General features: G+C 39.3%; 1 protein-coding gene across 4 annotated transcripts in view; it reads right to left on the reverse strand.

Moving 5' to 3' along the window:
* LOC144963444 (cAMP-dependent protein kinase catalytic subunit beta) overlaps positions 1 to 15,728 on the reverse strand; it is a 440,798-nt gene that overhangs the window by 283,205 nt on the left and 141,865 nt on the right. For 3 of the 4 annotated variants that reach the window (XM_078897514.1, XM_078897513.1, XM_078897515.1), the window contains one exon: positions 6,360 to 6,688. The gene's annotated coding sequence lies outside the window, so the exon portion shown is untranslated. Of the gene's footprint in view, positions 1 to 6,359; positions 6,689 to 9,254; positions 9,452 to 15,728 lie in introns of those variants that run through there. The other variant, XM_078897512.1, reaches the window with a different exon arrangement.

The raw sequence follows: 15,728 nt of genomic DNA on the forward strand, positions 1-15,728 counted from the left end.
CATAAACGCGGATGGCAAAAAACAATAACAAAGACCTGAGTGACGTCATCTTCGAACTATCTATAGCTGAGGCACAGCTTTGAATATTGTGCAGATGATTGGAGCTGATGTAGAGTAGTCCTTCAGAGCCATTAGGCTCATGGAGCCGGGGTTTATCCCGGTTTCTATAGCGTGAAACGGACAATGGCAATTGCTTGCCATCCTTTGGATAGGACGCTAGTAGTCTATCGCAAAGTACTTTCCGCCAAATCTAACAGACTCAGCTACCACTGCTGTGTGGACGGGGGGAGGGGTGGAGGCTGAGAGAGAGAGAGAGAGAGAGAGAGAGAGAGAGAGAGAGAGAGAGAGAGATAGAGGGAGAGAGAGAGAGAGAGAGAGAGAGGGAGAGTATATTTTTTTAAAAAGTTTAAAAAATACAAACAAAATGCATTGACGACATCGAATGGTGATAGGATTTGATGACATCTGGTGGTTATGAATTGATTTCTACGTACAACATGTGGCTTCAGCTGTAAGCCACGTCTCAGCCTACGCCTACGCCTACGCCTACGCCTACGCCTCAGAATAAAGGGCTGAAAGATCCCTCTTTGAATGAACTTTTACATAAGTACAACATTCACTGAATTTGATCAATACAGTACTTATTTATTAATTTACTTATCCGAACCAGCGACTAGTCGCTCAGCTATGAATGGCTTTATAAAAAGTTTTAAGTCATACGCATTATGATTCGTCGCTTTGATACGGTATTATATTACGGAATCAACGTATACATATTTGCAGGTCTGCTAGCATAATGCAATTAATTAATCATGGGCTTGATTTACCATTGGTGTTTTTGTTTGTTTTTGTTTGTTTGTTGCTTTGGGTCTCTTCCAACACAATTGAGGTTATATGAGAGACCGCTGAAACAAAAAAGAAAAAACAAGCAATCTAACAAAAATAGTACAAATGTAAATCAAAATCATAACCTAAATATATCATAAGCTAAATTATAAATAACCAAGAACAAACAGGCAGAAGATTTACAGAAAAAAATAATCCCCTGTCAAAAATACAATCACAAACCAAAGAAGCAGGATAGGCTGGTTGGATGGGAGCTTCACCCTTGAATCATATACCTATGATGTTCGCATGGGTGTACGAACCGATAGTGATGTCGTTTCTTCTTCTCTTTACCATTGGTGTCATGAACAACATGTTGCGTTGGTTTGAGAGTTAGGTATTTCCATTGCAACAATGAGGCCATAACAATTTGGGTTACCAGACCTGCATATAACGTCACGTCGATCCAACCCAATAAGACAGCAATTTAACTCTAGATTGTGATTTTATAATTTTGACTTTTTATCGATGGTCGGCAAATCAAACCTCTGAAGTCCTGATTTTCACAATCGGCGGATCAAAACTCTGAAGTCCTGATTTTCACAATCGGCAAATCAAACCTCTGAAGTCCTGATTTTCACAATCGGCGGATCAAAACTCTGAAGTCCTGATTTTCACAATCGGCAAATCAAACCTCTGAAGTCCTGATTTTCACAATCGGCGGATCAAAACTCTGAAGTCTACATACGAGCTTTGCGCACCATGTTTTATTTAATTTTGGGCGGATCAGAGCGTAGCCATCGTTATGTTATAGCTTGATACTGAAACCCAACAAAGACTGGCAGTTTGACGTCATTATAATTTGGTTTTTGCACCGTCTAGTGAGTTGTCGTTAGTAGAGCTCATGGAAACAAGTTATTTGATTGGTTGAACTATTGAATACAACTCACGATTTGTTTTCTTTTGTGGCAAAAGACTGGCATTTTGACATCATTTGTTAGTCAGTATCAGGCCATAACTTTACGAAGGCCACGGTGTCAGGCCATAACTTTACGAAGGCCACGGTGTTAGGCCATAACTTTACGAAGGCCACGGTATCAGGCCATAACTTTACGAAGGCCACGGTATCAGGCCATACTTTACGAAGGCACGGTATCAGGCCATAACTTTACGAAGGCCACGGTATCAGGCCATAACTTTACGAAGGCCACGGTATCAGGCCATAACTTTACGAAGGCCACGGTATCAGGCCATAACTTTACGAAGGCCACGGTATCAGGCCATAACTTTACGAAGGCCACGGTATCAGGCCATAACTTTACGAAGGCCACGGTATCAGGCCATAACTTTACGAAGGCCACGGTATCAGACCATAACTTTACGAAGGCCACGGTATCAGGCCATAACTTTACGAAGGCCACGATCAGAGACCTCTGATGTCTCTGAAAAAAAAATCCCGACTTCACGGATGGATCGATCTCAGTCCCTTTGCGTGTGAAACGAGTGCTCTACCAACTGGGCTATCTGGATCTGAAGGATCAGGGAGACGGTAAGTGTTATTAGAGCATATTTATCAAAATTGCATATTCTAAAACCACTGGACGTGGGATCACGTGACCTTAAAACTAGGAACGCTAAAAGGATATTTTAAAGTGCATTAAACTTTTTAAAACAGAATTGTAATTGGCATTGAAATGGTTACACTTAAAAAAATTGAGCTTTTTATATAGCGCATTATCCACTAAACGTGCTCAAAGCGCTTTACAAGGGGTCCCTGGCCAACAGCAACATGCAACATGTAAGACGGGACATAAGGACCTGTTAGGCGATATTACATTTTTTTTCGGACAGAGACAACGCTGTCAACGGCCAGGTACTCATTTTACAACTGAGTACGGTGAGAGAATGTGAGTAAAAAGTCTTTTCCAAGGACTCAACTATGCGCCGAGCGAGTCTCGAACCCACGACTTTCCGATCCGAAAGCGAGTGTCATACCACAAGACCACATAGCCGCACTGGTCCCTTTAAACAGCGTTAGTGGTCGCACTGATGAAATAATATTTAAGATTCTAAAATATTTTCGTAGACATAATAGGTTTTTCAAACTCAAATTGGTATATATACGTAAAACGTTGCAATTGTTGATGTTAACAAAGCAAAAATTCTTACTGGAAAATAAACGAAAGTAAAAAAGATGAAAAAAGAAGAAGGCAGCGGAGGAACAGGTAAGGAGTAAGGAGGAGGTGGAGAAGAAGCAGGAATAGAAGAATGAGGAAGAGAAGAAGGAGGAAGAGAAGAAGGAGGAAGAGAAGAAGGAGGAAGAGAAGAAGGAGGAAGAGAAAAAGGAGGAAGAGAAGAAGGAGAAAGAGAAGAAGGAGGAATAGAAGAAGGAGGAATAGAAGAAGGAGGAATAGAAGAATGAGGAATAGAAGAAGGAGGAAGAGAAGATGGAGGAATAGAAGAAGGAGGAATAGAAGAAGGAGGAAGAGATTAAGGAGGAAGAAAGAAGGAGGAATAGAAGAAGGAGGAAGAGAAGAAGGAGGAATACAAGAAGGAGGAAAAGAAGAAGGAGGAAGAGAAGTAGTAGGCAGAGGAGAAGGAGGAAGAGAAGAAGGAGGAAGAGAAGTAGTAGGCAGAGGAGAAGGAGGAAGAGAAGAAGGAGGAAGAGAAGAAGGAGAAAGAGAAGAAAGAGGAAGAGAAGAAGGAGGAAGAGAAGAAGGAGGAAGAGAAGAAGGAGAAAGAGAAGAAAGAGGAAGAGAAGAAGGAGGAAGAGAAGGAGGAAGAGAAGAAGGAGGAAGAGAAAAAGGAGGAAGAGAAGAAGGAGAAAGAGAAGAAGGAGGAATAGAAGAAGGAGGAATAGAAGAAGGAGGAATAGAAGAAGGAGGAATAGAAGAAGGAGGAATAGAAGAAGGAGGAAGAGAAGAAGGAGGAATAGAAGAAGGAGGAATAGAAGAAGGAGGAAGAGATTAAGGAGGAAGAAAGAAGGAGGAATAGAAGAAGGAGGAAGAGAAGAAGGAGGAATACAAGAAGGAGGAAAAGAAGAAGGAGGAAGAGAAGTATTAGGCAGAGGAGAAGGAGGAAGAGAAGAAGGAGGAAGAGAAGAAGGAGAAAGAGAAGAAAGAGGAAGAGAAGAAGGAGGAAGAGAAGAAGGAGGAAGAGAAGAAGGAGAAAGAGAAGAAAGAGGAAGAGAAGAAGGAGGAAGAGAAGAAGGAGGAAGAGAAGAAGGAGGAATAGAAGAAGGAGGAAGAGAAGAAGGAGGAAGGGAAGGAGTAGGCAGAGGAGAAGGAGGAATAGGAGAAGGAGGAAGAGAAGAAGGAGGAAGAGAAGAAGGAGGAAGGGAAGGAGTAGGCAGAGGAGAAGGAGGAAGTAACTCTTCAAGAAACAGAATGCATTGTCATAATACTGTTATTATACGCTACTAAATGAAACCGTGTGCACCACTTCACCACGGATATATAGATACAAGTATTAAACCAATGAGGAAATTTCCATCAAAATGTTACATTAACTAACGTGTCACTTTGACCCCGAAATTGTCAATAATGCGATATAATTATGTAACCCATCACAACAAAACGGTATTAAGTCGAGACAGTTTGTATGGTAAAAAAAAAAATTGAATTTACAACCACAAATACGGAACTTATTTTAATATTTTTGTGTTATAAGGAAAAAAAATAATGTTAATTCTTAATGAGTTAAAGTGTGAAAAGTTTTATATCTTAACATTTGGACTAAAATAAACATTTTCTGTCACCACGTTTAGCCTGAATGGTAATCACAGTGAGGCGATGGGTCACATATCATATATATATATATATATATATATATATATATATATATATATTGTGACCTCTCGTCTCAAAACGGTATTAAGTCGGGATAATTAAGAAGCTGAAAATGGAATTTGAGACCAGAACTATCACGTTTAAGTTGAGTTTATATGCTTTATAGAGGAGAAGGAATATCATATTTTACTGTGTTAAATACCAACGTTTCATATTTTATAGTTTAACTATAATTAATTTGACTTTTTATCATCTGGTCCATCCCGACACAATACCGTTTTGAGACGATGGGTCACATACTATTATGTGTCCATTTTTACGAGTACATTGTAAAAGTGTCGGTATAACGGAGGGAGGTGGGAAGTTTGTCATCGTGTACCTGTCTGTCTGTCTATCTGTCTACAAGGGGACCTGACCTAGTCCTGTGTGGCAGGCAGGTCATTAACGTTGGCTATATATATATTATTATTATATATTAGTCCTATCAGTTCTCGCCACGAATCATTAGAAAAGCACATTGTGCAGACAAGGGTAGACGGCAAGAGAGGAAGAGGTAGACCAACAAGAAGCTGGGAACAAGATATATGTGAATGGCTGGGAATGACAACAACTCAAGCAAGTAGACTGGCGGAAAACCGTAATCTGTTTCGCAAGAAAGTTCGGGAAGCAACGTCCTACGTCCAGGATCAGCTGACTAGATGATAATCAGTTCTCTAGGTCCCACGTTACAGGAGATTTAATTTTTGTGTGGAAGGGGGGGGGGGGGGGGGGGGGCAAGATCCTGTGATAGAACGTTTTCCAAGAACATTACTTTACCGTACTCTTAACACCCCCCCCCCACCCCCGCCACATAAAAAAATCAATCACAGCAAACAAAAAGTAAACCAAAATAAAAAAAAAAAATCTAAAAAAAAAATAAAATGAAACAGACAAAAAACATAACACCGTTATGAAACAGTAGGTCACAAATTAGAAGCAGGTACATACCATAAAGGCAGGTTGAATAATAATAATAATAATAATAATAATAATAATAATATAATAATAATAATAAATAATAATAAATAATAAATAATAATAAAATAAACAATAATAATAATAATAATAATAAAATAAAATAATAATAATAATAAATAATAATAAAAACAAAAAAAAAAATAAAACAACAAACAACAACAACAACAACAACAACAACAACAACAACAACAACAACAACACACAACAACAACAAACAACAACAACAACAACAACAACAACAAACAACAACAAACAAAAAATAACAATAAAAACTAATAAAATAATAATAATAATAATAATAAAATAATAATAAAATAATAATAATAATAATAATAAAATAATAATAATAATAATAATATAATAATAATAATAATAATAATAATAATAATAATAATAATAATAATAACAATAATAATCATTATAGAATCGTATCTCGAGTGCATCGGATGTTATAGTTAATATTTGATGCTGGTGATCAAAGGGACACAGGGTTGGAGTACGAAATGGCGATTGTATATTATAGAAATAGAATGAAATTGACGTCATTCAGGTCTTTGTTATTGTTTTTTTTTGTTGTTTTTTTTTTGCCATCCGTCTTTATGAGTAATTCTCACTAAACCAGACTATAAGGTTACTGATGATGATGATGATGATGATGATGATGATGATGATGATGATGATGATGATAATAATAATAATAATAATACATTATCAAATATGAATACATACCTTTGAGTGACGCAGCAAATTAATGCCTATAGTAAATCCTTAATATTGAATAAAATGTTCAAATTAAATTATCCTTCCAATGTTACAGAAATAACACACATATGCAAACAACACAGCTCCTGGCATCAATAGAAAAATGAAAATAGGTAATCCAAAATATAAGAAGAGCGTTCTGTTATCCACAAGTTTGCACCAAAGGCTGACCCCAGCACTGCTTCAAGCGGCACTCACTAACTCAATAAGAACAACAACGATGCAAACACTGTACAGAAGAAGTCTGTGAAATGTACAGCTGTGGGATGTCAGAGTATGAGACGAGATTGCAGTACCTGTAAAAAAAAATAGTATAAAGAAATAAATCAAAATCAATATGCCAAATAATATATATATATATATATATATATATAGTGTGAAGACTGTATTCAGATGACGTCACTTAGCTCTTTGTTTTTGTTTTAGACCGCCAGTTGTGTGATTAGTTCTTACAAAACTCTCTGTCAGACGATTAAACACATTAAAAAAAATTACACATATTATTGTTAGTTGGCTCGATCTATCTGCAGGACAGAAATGGAGTACCTGACGGTTAACAGCGTTGTCTCTGTCGGAAAAAAAATTCTAATATCGCCTAACAGGCGTCATGTCCCGTTCTACTTGTTACGTGTTGCTGTTTGTCAGGGACCCTTTGTAAAGCGCTTTGAGCACGTTGAGTGGATATTGCTCTTTATAAAAGCTCAAGTTTATTGGGGCTTTTTGCAAGATCCCCGTTTCTATAGCGTGACACGGACAATAGCAATTGCTTGATATCCTTGGATAGGACGGTAGTAGAGTATCGCAAAGTACTGTCCGCCAGATCTACCAGATCCAACTACACCCTCACTGCTGGGTAGGCAGGGGGGGGGGGGGGGGGATCAGAAAAAAACAAAGAAACTCGACTGCACCCGGGATCGATCTTGGTTCCTTTGTGTGTGTGAAGCAAGAGCTCTACCAACTGAGCTATGTGGGCCCACAGACTTGACACATAATACAGGGATGCACTATGTGTCCAACCCTCTCACATGTGATAAGATAGTATAAAAATGTATTGATAATCTAGTTACGTTACTATTTATAGATAGTATGCACTTGGATAAGAAGCTCATAACATTGCCATCCGGAAGTATAACGGACCAACACACTAAACTGTGTGTATCCATGAACTTTTATAGTCGGGTTAATACAGTTCAGTGAGCATTACTCATAAACGCGGATGGCAAAAAACAATAACATAGACCTGAGTGACGTCATCTTCGAACTATCTATAGACACACAGTCCACTCAAAACTCTGAACAATATTCCTAAACCCCAGGTGTCACGAGGTGAAAACTGAACAAAAGTTTTTGAAAAAAAAAAAAAAAAAAAAAAAAAAAAAAAAAAAAAAAAAACAAAAAAAAAAAAAACAAACAAAAACAAACAAAAAAAAAACAGAAACAAAAACAAAAACAACAAAATTGTCCATTTTACAACAAACATACAAATGTTTGGGAAGACAGAGTACCGGGGAAAAAATCACGAAGAGAAATAAACTAAAAAAATAATTAATTAGATTCAATAGTCTGATGTCACGCAGCCCGGCAACGGCGGCCATCTTGGTTCTAAACAAAGAAGTTACCATGCGTCATTAGGAAGGAAGTGACGTTACGTCTGTTGAAGAGTATTCCTTTATCAGTGTGTCAAAATATTGTGAGATATACTCACTAACTTGGCCTGATCTATGTGTGTGTGTGTTCGGCATGTACTTGGGGTATCTCAGGCCTTTTCATACAGGAAATAAATAGTCAAAGGAGACGAAACGGGGTAAATGGCAGGACGTTTTCTGATTGGTTAATGCTTAGTAACGGGCGAACCGTCAATTGTTTACATATTTCTCTCTTGTAAGGTGGAATATCTAGTAATTTATTTTTTGTGTGACAACAATACTCTTCAACAATCGTAACGTCACTTCCTTTCTAATGACGCATGGTAACCTAGTAACACTGGCTCTAAACTATCGGAACAATGGCGGACGCCCTTATGAAATATTTCTCCGGCGAGCATAAAGGGTATCCAGAGGAAAAAAACCCCATGAATTTGATCATGTTTTGACTTTTACACATTCTGATCACAAGGCATATGAAAAGTTCTAGCCAGCATGAAAAATAAAAAGTAATGATTTTCTTTGTTTAGAACCAAGATGGCCGCCGTTGCCGGGCGGCGTGACATCAGACTATTGAATCGCAAAACTTTACGACACGATGCGATTATTTCAATCATCTGTGTTAAAATGCCCAGGATCTGTGGGGCTGTTTAATCGGGTGATAGAAAGGCAAGCACTTAAGGTGGCAAAGGATCTTCGGTTCACGGTCGGCGGTTGATTTCATGGCCAAAATATACTTTATTAAAAACATTCGAGTCAAAAATAAAACAACATAAATATTTTTTATTCCACTAGTTTTAATAAAATATACGATAACGTGGGGCAGCGTGGCTCAGCGGTGCGGTCTTTGCTTCCTACCCGAAAGGTAACGAGTTCGATCACCCGCCGCTGCGCTGTGTGGCCTTAAGCAAGTCACCTAGCCCTAGCTCACCTTGCGGCGCCGCACTGCGGCTGACGCCTGGGTTATTCCAGTCTTCCCTTGGAATAGACCCTAAAGACAAATTTCCCCTTGGGGATGAATAAAGTGAATCTTATTTTATTTATTTATTTTATAATTGGCGTAATTTTAAAAAAAGTGTATCCACTGTATGTTGATTGAAGAACTGAAGGCTCATACTATATATAGTTAAAAAGGCATCCATGTCAATAGCTTGATAGGCATAGCAACAAGGGGTCACAGAGGAACCATCTATTTTGTCTAGCACTGAATGATACACACCTTTTATAATTTTGATTTTCCTTGCGAATTCTACACAATGAAATAAAAGATGTAAATAATGAAAAGTTAAGACTCGAAACACGACCAGTGTATCTATAACTATTTTAAAATTACGATCAACGTTAATAATAATATGTACATAACATCCACGTCTGTTTATCACACCCCCTCGCTCCCTGATATGAACTGGAGAAACTAATCCGCCACACTTCATTATTATTACATCTCTCTCTCTCTCTCTCTCTCTCTCTCTCTCTCTCTCTCTCTCTCTCTTTTACCACCCCCTCCCTCCCCCCCTCTCTCTCTCACGCTGTCTTTCTCGATAGTCCCCGTGAAATGACTTGGATAAAACTGTGTGGGCAAACAATTAACAGTGATGGGCAGGCAGGCAGGCAAGCAGGCAGGCGCGCAGACTGCGCGGGCACACACACACACACACACACACACACACATACACACACACACACACACAAACAGTTTGCATGGACCAGGCAGGACCACACTCCAATCACACAATCACACTTGTTGCTGCTGTTTTTGTTGGTATTGTTGTTGTTGTTGTTTTTGTTGGTATTGTTGTTGTTGTTTTTGTTGGTATTGTTGTTGTTGTTGTTGTTGTTGCTGTTGACATTGTTGTTATTGTTGTTGTTGTTGCTGTTGTTGTTGACATTGTTGTTGTTGTTGTAGTTGTTGTTGTTGCTGACATTGTTGTTGTTGTTGTTGTTAAGATGAGTTCTTGCTCTATTTGGCACTATTTCGTGCACACTTTTCAGATCTTGATGTTACACCAGTGCAATGATTCCTAGTTTGGTTGTCTATTTGATACTTTTCTAAATGATGTCCCCCGATTAAAATGCCCAGCATCTTGCCAAAAACTCCCCAGACCTCCAGACTTCTTTGACGATATGGCGTTACAACGTGTACTTCGTAAAGTTATGGCCTGATACTGACCAAAAAATGTCGTCAAAATACCAGTCTTTGGCCACAAAAGAAAACAAATCGTGAGTTGTATTCAATAGTTCAACCAATGAAATAACTTGTTTCCATGAGCTCTACTAACGACAACTCACTAAGCGGTGCAAAAACCAAATAATGACGTCAAACTGCCAGTCCTTTTGGATTTCAGTATCAGGCTATAGATAGAATGCGCTTGGCCAAGGAGTTCACAACATTGCCATCCGGAAGTATAACGGACCAACACACAAACTCTGTGTAATGAACTTTTATAGTCTGGTTAATACAGTTTAGTGAGAACAACTCACAAACGCGGATGGCAAAAACAATAACAAAGGCCTGAGTGACGTCATCTGCATACTATCTATAACATAACGACGGCTACGGTTACATGCGTCATACCTCGTCCTACATGATACGTGTTTCTGTTGGCTCGGGACTCAGTGTAAAGCTCTTTGAGCACGTTTAGTGACCGCATATTGCCCTACATAAACGTTCAAATAAATATTCAAGGTGCAAAATGAGTGGATTGCCGACCTGTCAAGATAAAATGTAATATGCGCCTTAACCCTCTCCTTACCACCCATAAGAAAATCGTCACTTTCGTTACGATGTAACCGACCATTTTCTCTTTCTGATTTCTCTTGTACATCACAAAATTTAAAGATATGCTTTGATTTCAGCTAAAGATACTAAACACTGTGTTATAGAGCTAACTTGTTACTTTTCTCTTTTTTGTTTGAGTAAGTAAAGTCTATTTTTGTGCAGGGTGGGTGTGAATTTTCGGGGAAAATTCTAAAAACAGCTGGTAAGGAGAGAGTTTAGGGTGGAAAGTCTCGCCCATAGTGAAACGTGTTGTTACTGGTCTGTGACTTTCAAGAAGAGCGCTTTGCCTCAACTCATAAAATGGGGTACTATTTTCCACTATAGATAGTTCGAAGACGGCGTCACTCCGGTCTTTGTTATTGTTTTTTGCCATCCGCGTTTATGAGTACTGCTCACTGAACTGTATTAACCCGACTATAAACGTTCATGGATACACACAGTTTTGTGTGTTGGTCTGATATACTTCCGGATGGCAATGTTATGAGCTTCTTAGGCAAGCGCATACTATCTATATTTTATGAATATTTTATTTTATTTTATATTTGATGTTTATGTTGTTTTTAATTAGCTTCGTATTTTCATCAATACGTTCAAGACAGTGTATAATAAATCTGTGCTAATATAACGATGAATGATGTGTAACATTATGATAATTTCCATTCAGGATCAATAAAGTATATCTTATCTTATCTTATCTTATCTTATCTTATCTTATCCATCTCTCAGCTCGGTTGTGTGGATCGGTAGATCGTCTTGTTACAAAAGTCAAGCAATGTTAAGCGTGGTCATCGGTGGATTTTCAAGTGACAGTGATCGTGGAAAATTCTGTTCCCTAGCTGTGCCATTGGCTGCACTTTACAAACACACACAAACACACATTACCCAACTCGACTCTGGTGTGAATGAGTACCTTGCTATAGGCAGGGAAGGGCATTGTAAGACAGATTGAACAAAAAGGACGCCTTCCAGGTGGCTTGTACACAATTAAATAGAAATATGGTTCCATGTGATCTGCTGGGGGCCGAAATGAAACATTACGATCCGCATTTAGCCGTGGCCTTCGTAAAGTTATGGCCTGACATTGACCGTAGCCATCGTAAAGTTATGGCCTGACACTGACCGTGGCCTTCGTAAAGTTATGGCCTGACATTGACCGTAGCCATCGTAAAGTTATGGCCTGACATTGACCGTAGCCATCGTAAAGTTATGGCCTGACATTGACCGTAGCCATCGTAAAGTTATGGCCTGACATTGACCGTAGCAATCGTAAAGTTATGGTCTGACATTGACCGTAGCCATCGTAAAGTTATGGCCTGACATTGACCGTAGCCATCGTAAAGTCATGGCCTGACATTGACCGTAGCCATCGTAAAGTCATGGCCTGACATTGACCGTAGCCATCGTAAAGTTATGGCCTGACATTGACCGTAGCCATCGTAAAGTTATGGCCTGACATTGACCGTAGCCATCGTAAAGTTATGGCCTGACATTGACCGTAGCCATCGTAAAGTTTGGCCTGACATTGACCGTAGCCATCGTAAAGTTATGGCCTGACATTGACCGTAGCCATCGTAAAGTTATGGCCTGACATTGACCGTAGCCATCGTAAAGTCATGGCCTGACATTGACCGTAGCCAACGTAAAGTCATGGCCTGACATTGACCGTAGCCATCGTAAAGTTATGGCCTGACATTGACCGTAGCCATCGTAAAGTTATGGCCTGACATTGACCGTAGCCATCGTAAAGTTATGGCCTGACATTGACCGTAGCCATCGTAAAGTCATGGCCTGACATTGACCGTAGCCATCGTAAAGTCATGGCCTGACATTGACCGTAGCCATCGTAAAGTCATGGCCTGACATTGACCGTAGCCATCGTAAAGTTATGGCCTGACATTGACCGTAGCCAACGTAAAGTCATGGCCTGACATTGACCGTAGCCATCGTAAAGTTATGGCCTGACATTGACCGTAGCCATCGTAAAGTTATGGCCTGACATTGACCGTAGCCATCGTAAAGTTATGGCCTGACATTGACCGTAGCCATCGTAAAGTTATGGCCTGACACTGACCGTAGCCATCGTAAAGTCATGGCCTGACACTGAACGTGGCCTTCGTAAAGTTATGGCCTGACACTGACCAAAAAATGACGTCAAAATGCCAGTCTTTTGCCACAAAAGATAAATCGTGAGTTGTATTCAATAGTTCAACCAATGAAATAACTTGTTTCCTTGAGCTACACAAACTTAAAATTGACGTCAAACTGCCAGTCCTCGAGGGTTCTAGCGTAGCCATCGTAAAGTTATAGATAGTATGCGCTTGGCTAAGAAGCTCATAACATTGCCATCCGGAAGTATAACGGACCAACACACAAAACTGTGTGTATCCATGAACGTTTATAGTCGGGTTAATGCAGTTCAATGAGCATTAAAAAAAAATAACAAAGACATGAGTGACGTCATCTTCGAACTATCTATAGCCTGACACTGAACGTAGCCATCGTTATGTTATAGCCTGATACTGAAATCCAAAAGGACTGGCAGTTTGACGTCATTAGTGAGTTGTCGTTAGTAGGGCTCATGGAAACAAGTCATTTCATTGGTTGAACTATTGAATTCAACTCACGATTTGTTTTCTTTTGTAGCAAAAGACTGGCATTTTGACGTCATTTTTTGGTCAGTATCAGGCCATAACTTTACGAAAGCCACGCACTGAAACCCAAAAAGACTGGCATTTGACGTCATTATTTGGTTTTTGCACCGCCTAGTGAGCTGTCGTTAGTACAGCTCATGGAAACAAGTTATTTCATTGGTTGAACTATTGAATACAACTCACGATTTGTTTTCTTTTGTGGCAAAAGACTGGCATTTTGACGTCATTTTTTGGTCAGTGTCAGGCCATAACTTTACGAAGGCCACGGTTCTAGTGTCAGGCTATAATAATATGTTAACGATGGCTACGGTTTAGCACGGTAACTTCGTAAAAACGCGCTTCATAAATATTCATATTTTATTTATTTATTTAATTCTCAGATGGCCCTCAGTTGGCTGACACGGTAAAGCGAGAATGAGGTTAGAGTACGTTGAGGGGGTAGGGGAAAGGAGGGGGGGGGGAGGGGGAGGTTAGAAGAGAGTATGAAATGGGTGAGGACATGGGTATGAGATGAGGGTGAGAGGGTGGGCGGGGGGGGGGGGGTTAGAAGACAGGATGAAATGGGTGAGGACATGGTATGGGATGAGGGTGAGGGTGAGCCGGATTGGGGGAGAGGGGGGGGGGTGTAGGTGAGTCATGTACATCGATCTAGATGAACAGACATTAACATTAAATTTGTATAAACTACATTGTAAAATATACGTATGTACGAGTAGATGTAATCAAATAATAACAATTCGACATGCCCATTTAGTTTTAATATTAGTTTATTCCCCAGAAAATACAATATGTATCAGAATGGAAAGATAGAGTGCTCTTGGTTAATAAGTTCACAACACTGCCATCCGGAAGTATAACGGACCAACACACAAAACTATGTGTAACCTAAAAGGTTTATAGTCTGGTTAATACAGTTTAGTGAGAATAACTCATAAACGCGGATGGCAAAAAACAATAACAAACACCGCAGTGACGTCAACTTCATTCTGTCTATAGATAGTTCGAAGATGACGTCCCTCATGTCTTTGTTATTGTTTTTTGCCATCCGCGTTTATGAGTAATGCCCACTGAACTGTATTAACCGGACTATAGTCGTTCATGGTTACACATAGCTTTGTGTTTTGGTCCGTTATACTTCCGGATGGCAATGTTATGAGCTTCTTAGCCAAGCGCATACTATCTATAAACTACCATGTTTTAAATTAAAATACGTATGTACGAGTCGATGTAATCCAAACAATAACAGTTCGACATACCCATTTTGTTTTAATATTGTATTTCGTCAGCGACATCTATAGGGAATGAGATTAGGGGAAGAGTAGCGTCCCTTGATTGGACGTCACCCATATATTATAGTCTGTGACGTCCAATCAAGGGACGCTACTCTTCCGCTAATCTCATTCCCAGTATTTAGTTTATTCCCCAGAAAATACCATAATATGTATCTGAATGTATTGTATGTGTGTCAGTGTGTGTGTGTGTGTGTGTGTGTGTGTGTGTGTGTATGTGTGGTTGTGTTTTGTGTGTGAGTAGATCACATCGGTCATTGAACTTTGTCAGGATTGACCTACTGGCTGGATAAGACATCATTATGAGACAATCTCATGAGAGATTCTACAGGCGGTCCGCCATAGGTCGTCGCCATTTTGTTAGCTTGTTTTTTTGTTTGTTGTTGTTTTTATTTTTTATTAGTTTTGTTTTGTTTTTGTCAGCATTGGCTCAAAATCATTCTTCAGACGGTGTACCAAAGGCCGGTGAAATGTAAATAATTTAATTAACATTTTTTGTTTTGTTTTTGTGATTGGCTGAAGAGGGGGTTTGAATCCGAACCGTTCCGGGTTTAATATTTTGTTCTCGTTTGAATCTGTTCTCTTCATTTTTGCACACATTTATTTTTTTATTTACAGTTCACAGTTTCTTAAAGCTTAATATTTACTATAGATAGTTCGAAGTTTACGTCACTCGGGTCTTTTTTATTGTCTTTTGCCATCCGCGTTCATGAGTAATTCTCATTAAACTGTATTAAACTGACTATAAATGTTCAAGGTTACACATAGTTTTGTGCGCTGGTCGGTTATACTTCCGGATGGCAATGTTGTGAGCTTCTTAGCCAAGCGCATACAATCTATAGACCGATGCACGAGATCAGGAAATAAATCAAATGCACAGTTCTATGTTACTTATTCATTTGTGCGGCTATGTGCTGTAGTGGTATGACACTATTATTATTTCGGATCGGAAGGTCCTGGGTTCGAGCCTCGCT

The sequence above is a fragment of the Berghia stephanieae genome, chromosome 1, assembly GCF_034508935.2.
Source record: "Berghia stephanieae isolate SIO BIC M18660-M18661 chromosome 1, UCSD_Bste_1.3, whole genome shotgun sequence".
NCBI classification, from domain to species: domain Eukaryota; kingdom Metazoa; phylum Mollusca; class Gastropoda; order Nudibranchia; family Aeolidiidae; genus Berghia; species Berghia stephanieae.